Source organism: Orcinus orca, chromosome 1 (genome assembly GCF_937001465.1).
Source record: "Orcinus orca chromosome 1, mOrcOrc1.1, whole genome shotgun sequence".
Taxonomy (NCBI): domain Eukaryota; kingdom Metazoa; phylum Chordata; class Mammalia; order Artiodactyla; family Delphinidae; genus Orcinus; species Orcinus orca.
The window spans coordinates 50,113,872-50,122,403 of record NC_064559.1 but is presented as its reverse complement, the minus strand read 5'-3'; positions in this window follow the sequence as shown (position 1 = coordinate 50,122,403).

The window sequence follows — 8,532 nt, the reverse complement described above, 5'->3', positions numbered from 1 at the left end:
ATATAAAGACTTTGATAAAGAACATCTGTGTATCTACCATGTAACTTTATCAAATCTTAACATTTGCCATATTACGCGAAAATACACACCACAAATGCACTGCAGATCAGCTGAAAGAATCGATATATTTCTTCAGATCTCATTCCCTTGTTAATGTGAATTTGGGTTTATTATCCCCATGTATATTCTTTTTTAATTTTTTTAATTTTTGGCTGCTTTTGGGTCTTTGTTGCTGCACGCGGGCTTTTCTCTGGTTGCGACGAGCAGGGGCTACTCTTCGTTGTAGTGTGCAAGCTTCTCATTGCGGTGGCTTCTCTTGTTGTGGAGCACGGGCTCTAGGCACGCGGGCTTCAGTAGTTGTGGCTCGTGGGCTTCAGTAGTTGTGGCTCATGGGCCCTAGAGCGCAGGCTCAGTAGTTGTGGCACACGGGCTTTGTTGTTCCGCGGCATGTGGGATCTTCCGGGACCAGGGCTCGAACCTGTGTCTCCTGCATTGGCAGGCGGATTCTTAACCACAGAGCCACCAGGGAAGCCCCCCCATGTATATTCTTATATACTATGGCTTTGTATAAATGTATCCATAAACAATATATAGTATAAATTGTGTTTTAATACTTTATGTAATTGTTTTCAGAATGTAGGTATTATTCCTTAGCTTTGCTCTTTTGCTCAAAATTACTGTTTGAAATTTATTCATGTTGATATACTATAGCTCTAGTTCATTCACTTTTAACTCGTGTACAGTATTTCATATCATATTTTTTGTGCTTTAAGATAACAAGTTAGGGGCTTCTCTGGTGGTGCAGTGGTTAAGAATCCTCCTGCCAATGCAGGGGACACGGGTTTGAGCCCTGGTCCAGGAAGATCCCACATGGTGCGGAGCAACTAAGCCCGTGTGCCACAACTACTGAGCCTGCGAGCCACAACTACTGAGCCCGCGTGCCACAACTACTGAAGCCCGCGTGCCTAGAGCCCATGCTCCACAGCAAGAGAAGCCACTGCAATGAGAAGCCCGCACACTGCAAGGAAGAGTAGCCCCTGCTCACCGCAAGCAGAGAAAAGCCCGTGTGCAGTAACAAAGACCCAACACAGCCAAAAATAAAATAAATAAAATTAAAAAAAAAAACAACAAGTTAAAAGTAATACTTGCCACATTAATCTGGATAATACAGATGCATATAAAGAAAAGTTACCCTCCCCCCAGCCTGTTCTATTTCCTCAGGTAACCGAGGAGATTACCTGTTTGGTGGGTGTCCTTCCACAACTTTCTCTTGGCTCAGACAAACATATATACAGCATATATAGATACCATTGCGTCTTCCTTTCTTTCTCCCTCCCTCCCTCCCTCCCTCCTTCCCTCTTTCTTTCCTCCTTCCTTCCTTCCAACAACATAGGATTCTACAGAGCCCATTACACTGAGATGTGTTTTGTTCCACTTAATCTGTGCAAATTTATTGAATCAATGACTTACTTGCCTTTCATCCTGTGTTGGCAAAAGTGAGAGGTTAGATCGGGTCCTATGCCTCTCACCAGAGATGTCCTCTCTGCCCTTAAACTGGCGAGAGAAGATCCCAAGAGAGGCAGGTGGGAAAGAGGCAGAAATGCTCTACTGGGCTGTGTAGGAGCACCAGGCTTTGGGCAGGAAGGGCCTTAGCCATCATCTAGAGCCATGGCCCTCCACAGACGTGGGTATGTTCAAGTTGGAGTTAGGCTAGGCTACAAGAATTTTTTTCAATAATAACTGGTAGAAGCTTTAGAATTTTTGGTTCGAAGTTATCCCTGGAGCAACATAATTTTTCAGGCAACCCTGGGTCATCCATGGGCTGATTTACATATCACATACATCTGAGAATATGATCTCAAACCCAACTCCCACTTCCTGCATTACCTTTGTATCAGTTAGGATGCAGGTTTTGCTAGTCTGACAAAGACCTGAAGCTGGAGCTGTCACAAATTTTCAGAATTCTTATGAGCTGGTTGTTAAGCATAGCCATCATTAAAAATTTAATTATATAGGGGCTTCCCTGGTGGCGCAGTCGTTGAGAGTCCACCTGCCAATGCAGGGGACGCGGGTTCGTGCCCCGGTCCAGGAGGATCCCACGTGCCGCGGAGCGGCTGGGCCCGTGAGCCATGGCCACTGAGCCTGCGCGTCTGGAGCCTGTGCTCCGCAACGGGAGAGGCCACAACAGTGAGAGGCCCAAATAACGCAAAAAAAAAAAAAATTAATTATATAAACTTAAAAAGAAATAAACTATCCTAAAAACAAAGGCAATGAAAACTCACCACCTCCTAATTATTTTACTACATTTTACTATTTTCTGTGCTTTGACAGTGACATACATCTATTGCATGAGCGTGGTTGTACTTCTCTGCAATGGTGTGGTACTGCAGTCCCACGGTTCTGACCATCCAGGCTCCTTTGATCTTGCTGCTCTGGCATCTCAACATCTGCATTCCATCCTGGGTCCAGGGAGGCTTGCCTAAGTTCTAAGATCCTGCCTGTACCCCAGGCAGAGGAAAGAGGGGAAAGGGGGGGGAAGGTTCACTCCTTTCCTTCTGAAGTCATGGTCTTAAAGTTGCATACATCACTTTTGCTGACATCCCATTAGCCACACCTCACTGCAAATGATCCTGGGAATATGGCCTTTATCTGGGCTGCCATGTGCCCAGCTAAAACTCTCTTCACTCAAGAAAGAGAGTAGATACTAGGCGGACAGCTGGCGCTCTCTGTTATTACATTTCCTGAATTATTCTCAGCTATCCCTAGGCCACTAAGCGTTCTATCCCACCCTTGCCCTCCTTCTTCTGAAGGCCTGTTACAGGGCTCAGGAAAGTCTCTTGCCATGGTCACAGCTGGTATAGACATGGCACCCTTCAGCCAATCTCACTCCTCAGCCTCCAGGCAACGAGAAGAGACTCAGAGGCACATGAAGCAGGACCATTTCTTCCAAAGACAGAGCTCCAACAGATGAACAATGGTGTAGGAGCCCCCCTTTGTTCAGGGCTGAGCTGGGCTCCAAGTGGGGAGGGGATAATGATACCAGGAAAAATGAGATAGTACCAGCCTCAAGGAGTTTCTAGTCCAGGTGAAATGCTTATACCTGGAAGATCACTAACAATACAGGCAGTGGCTGGTAAAGACAAGGTAATTCCTCTCTAATTTAAAATTCTGGGCAGAGAACCAGTCTCCATGAACAACCAGCTCATGGATGGACTACTTGCTTTTAGCTTTTACCGTTATAATCAAATAAAACTTCCCGGAAACTTAGGTTGACATTAAAGATCTACATAATTGTTGTGCTGCGTGGTAATTAGGCAGAAATGGTAAGCAACTCACATAAATGACTGTAATTAGCATTATTTGTACATAGCCAACACAGTTTCAATTGTCCCTGTTACCCTGTATAGTTTATCGGTTGTCACTCTTGGCTCCAGCAGTAACTAACACTTTGCAGTAGGTAGGCTGCCTGGCCCTCTCCAGTCTCTGGCCAGAATGGCTTCTCCTGTGCTTCCCCACCAAGCCCCCTTCATACTGGGAAGTGGCAAAGTTGTCACAGGCTTGGGCTCTGGAGTCAAAATGCCTTCACCACCCACTCCATGACTTAAGCCAGGTGACCTTAGCGAATTGTTTAATCTTTCACTTCCTCAGAATCACCTAGACATCATTCCTGAGAATGTGTCTAGGATATAACTAATAATATATGTTAGTCATTACATGCTCATTTATTCATTCATCTATTTGACAAAGAATTTTAGCATCTGCTGTCAACCAGGTGCTACTCTGGGCGCTGAGAATTGGTAGTGAACCAAAGTCCTGCCCCCATGGTTTACATACGAGGGGAGGGAGACAAACAACTAATAAATACCGCAGTTTATCAGGTGGTGATCCATTGGATGAGGAAAGCAAGATTGAGGAAGGTATCATGGTGACGTAGCTTTCTATTTCAGCAGAAGAAGTGGATCACGATAAACTAGGTGAAAGTGCAATGACAGAACAACTCCCACATCTCAGGGGCTTCCTTTTGCTCATATGCTGCTTGTCTGCTGTGGGACAGCGGGGATCCTACTCCACATCTTTATCACTCTGGAGCCCAGGCTGACTGTCTTCATCCTCTGGACTGTCCCTGGTCATTATAGGAGGTGGAAGGGGGAACATGAAGACTTATGTCTGGAAGTGACCCTGGCCAAGGCAAGTTGCATGCTGTACTTGACTTCAAGGGTAGCAGGGAATGTGGGGAACTACCCTGTGCCTGGAAGGAGAGGAGCCAGAAATACTGATGTGTTGAGTAACTTCATTTATCCCAGATCTGCTCTCTGTCCTTCTCTGCCCTGCTCCGTGCTCTTGTGCCTAAACTCCATGGACTGTATCGCCAGGGCTCCCCGGCCCTCTGACTCCCGCTTGACTTTGGCCAAAAGGGTACACCAGGAGGAGAGCCGAGGGTGGGGAAGGGCGGGCCCATGTTCTTTGTGCTCCCTGCTCTGCCAGAGCTCTGCAGTGACTGTTCTCCTATAGCCACAGCTCCACCAGGCACTCTCACACCCATGGCTCCAGCTCTCGGAAGGGCTCTGGTAGCACCATTTCCTTGTCTTCCCCCTTCAGGAGTAAGGGTGGTGTCGGCCTCCCAGCGTTGCTAGTCCTTGAGGCCTTGAAAGCTATTCTTGGTTTCCTCTGTGAATACCATCACAAAAAGATCTTCTCAAAGATGCGTGTTCCATCTACATCTGGCTAAGACCCCCTGATACAATAGGTAACACTATCTATGCCACAGAGGTCCCTCTGAGGAGATGACATTTGATGGGAGGTATCCGGCAGAAGATGGTCGAGCAGACAGGGAAGACCTAGCGGAGGAGTGGAGGGTGGTGCTTGGCACGTTCAGGGGAGAGGAGCCAGGCCTGTGTGGCTGGAGCCGTGAGTGTGGTGAAGTGTGGCTGGCGGGGAAGCGGGGGGAGTCCAGACCAGAGAGGTGGAGGCCCAGATTACATCAGACTCTTCTAGGGGATGGGAAGGATTTTGGATTTTATTCTGAGTGACATAGAAAACCACAGGGGGTTTTGAGCAGGTGAACGACGCGACCTAACTTACAGCTTTAAAGGATCATTCTGATTTTGGGGACAAAGTGTAGGTGATGTGTTAGGAGGCTAATGCAGGAGTCTCAGAGGGAGATGTGGTGGCTTGGACCACGTTGAGAGCCGTGGAGGCGGTGAGAAGGGGCCAAATTAGTGTTACGTGTTTGAGGTAGAGATGATACAAGATTTGCTGACTGCTTGAATGTTGGTGTGAGAGAAAAAGAGAACTAAAGAATGACTCCAGGTTTTGGCCTAAAGGGAAAGATAGATTGAGGAGGTATTTTTGGGGGAGGTGAAATTGTGATCAGTTTCCATCATGTTAAGTTAAAGATATCTGTTAGGAAAGAGAGAAATAAATACCGCATGCTAACACATATATATGGAATCTTAAAAAAAAAAAATGGTACTCATGAACCTAGTTTCAGGGCAGGAATAAAGAGGTAGACGTAGAGAGTGGACCTGAGGACATGGGGTGGGAGGGGGAAGCTGGGGCGAAGTGAGAGTAGCATCGACATAGATACACTCCCGAATGTAAAATAGTTGGCTGGTGGGAAGCAGCAGCACAGCACAGGGAGATCTGCTCAGTGCTTTGCGGATGACCTAGAGGGGGTGGGATAGGGAGGGTGGGAGGGAGGCTCAAGAGGGAGGGGACATAGGGACATGCGTTTGCATAAGGCTGATTCGCTTTGTTGTGCAACAGAAACTAACACGTTATTGTGAAGCAATTATACTCCAGTAAAGATCTATTAAAAAAAAGAAAAAAAGATACCTGTTAGACCATGAAGGTGAGCTGTTGAGTTAGTGGTGAGAGGGAGAGGTCAGATCTAGAAACAAAAATTTGCTGGTTTCTAGTAGTAGGTGGTACTTAAAGCCAAGATATGGAGGAGCTCTCCTGGGGAGTGAGAGCAGTAGAGAAGAGAAGAGGTCTCAGGATCAAAAGCAGGGCCTCTCACTGCTGTGGCCCCTCCCGTTGTGGAGCACAGGCTCCAGATGCGCAGGCCCAGCGGCCATGGCTCACGGGCCCAGCCGCTCCGCGGCATGTGGGATCTTCCCGGACCGGGGCACAAACCCGTGTCCCCTGCATCGGCAGGCGGACTCTCAACCACTGCGCCACCAGGGAAGCCCCAGCAAAGGGGGCTTAAACATTTAAACATTTAACATTTATTAATTAATTTAATAAACATTAAACATTTAAAATGTTCAGAAGATAAGGAGCCTCCAGCAAAGGAGATTCAGAAGGATTAGCTGAACAGGAGGAAAATGAAGTGAAGCAAGGGTTTCAAGTGGGAGAAGGAGGTATTAAGTGCATCAAATGCTGCTGAGAGACTGATTTAGATGAAGACACTCTTTCAGGTCTCAGCTTGACTGGCCCTCCTCTAAGAAGTCTGTTCTAACCCCCAGAGTGGATTCAGGAGCTTGTGATGTGCTCTCACACACCACCGCCTCTCCTCTGCACTGTAATTACCTTCTGCCATGTCGCTGTCCCTGACTGTACACAGTTCCTTGAGGGCTGGGCTGGTGTCTTACTCATTAATCACACTGAAGTCAATGCCAAGCACTTAGTAGAGTTAAGTTAACATTAGTTCACACACACACAAAAAACCCCATGAGTCAATCAAGATGATGTACACACTCCTTCCCCCAGCTGCCGCCCCAAATACATTCACTGTCCAGGGCTCCGAATTTTATTCCCAAGAGCTGACGTTTCCTATATTTTTCACCTTGCAGAGGACTGAAGATTTGTGGGCTCCTTTTAAGCATTTCCATTATAGTGGTTGGGGCCCCACCCATGTTCTTCCTGCTTATGATGCTGGGAACCTCTGGGACTATTTTCACTGGTTGAGCAACCTAGGTACCCTGGGATGGCGCTGCAGAAACATGGAGATGTGGATTTACAAAGTGTCTTCCTTGGTGATAACTTACTGAATTCTAAGAGAGAGACAGAAGTGGGGAGGAGGAGGTGAGAGGAAGAGGGAGGAAAGGAGGGAGGGGGAAGGAGAGAGACCCAGGACAGGGGTCGTGGCACAGTAAGTAGAAAAGAGGTGGCCTTGGGGAAATGAGTTTTTTCTCCTCTGGCATCTCAGAAATGCTTTAGGTAACCCCCTCTTTTTATAAAAGGGAAGTTGAGGCTGAGAAGTGAATGACTTACTCAAGATTTTGGCATTGGTGGTGTGGCAGACCTGGCCTAGACTGTATTCCTTGTGTCTGTCAGTTCAGTGCACTTTTTATAACACGGTGGTAACTTTAGAGACAGGAATAGTTGTCTCCTTTTCCAGGCAAATATCTTCTACTTATTCAGTGACACATGGAGCTGCTTTAAAAGACAAGCTTCTTGCTCCACAAATGAGAGGAGAAAGGCTGAAATTGCAAATGATGGAGAGAGAACAGTGACGGGGATGCCTCTCTGCTGAGGGATAAAGGATGGCAGTTCCTTAGGGGAGGCAGGGAAGCGGGAGCTATCCCAGTGCCTGCTGGGAGGAGAGCATGGATGGGATAGAAAGGAAAGGCTAGAGGTGTGGAATTCAAACTGAAATTGAACCCCTTGCCTGTTCCTTGATGGCTAAGTGGAGACATCTGAAGAGCTCCTACGTGAGAGGGAGGAGAGCAAACAAACTATCTAACTTCTGAGCATGAATAGAACCGTTTCACGATGGAGTGACTGGACTGAGCACCTTGAGAAGGCGGAAGAAAGGGAGAGAGGCCCCGTTCTCAACCAGCTAATGAGAGTGGGGTATGAATCTTGAATCTTCTCCCATTAGGGGAACAAGTGGTCTGCTGAGGAGGGTTCTGGTTCGAGGAGTCAAGTGTGACCGAGTTGGGACGTTCTCCTTCTGGTGACAGCCTCAGTGCTCTCTTGGGCAGCCTCCATCCTGTCCTGTGTACCACTGCGGGTGGGAGAGTGGGGTTGTGTTCCAGGCCTCATTGAGATCTGCAAAGCTGGGCGATCCTGGGGCTCAGCAGTGGGCTTGGTCCTCAGTCCCGTGAGCTGAGCGTGCCTGGGTTGCTGGAGCCTGGAGGCTTTGCCAGACTCTGTCTCACCTAGATCTTTCTAACAGTGCTAATTTCCAAACCCAGTCATTTCCACAAAGAGCCTGGCAGCCTCACCTCCCTTCTCAGTGAAGGTTTAATAGCAGAGCGCTGAAACAGGTATCATTGCTAAACCTTCATTATTTCCACAACATATACTACAGGACTCCTACTAATAGACCGTGAAGTACTGTCCTAATTAAAACTAAACGACTCATGTCAAATTAAATAAGCGAGGTACATTGTGTTAGCCAGGGCTTTGGCTTGCAATTGCGTGTTTGTTTACTTGTTAATTGGCCAAGTTCAATAATCTACAGCAGCCTTTTCTTCTCATCAATACAAATTACTAACGCTTCAGACTTGGTCTGTTGGGGAGCCCTGGCCGTGGAGATGAGATACCTGACAATCTGTCCCACTATGTCATCTTGTAAAGCTGTTG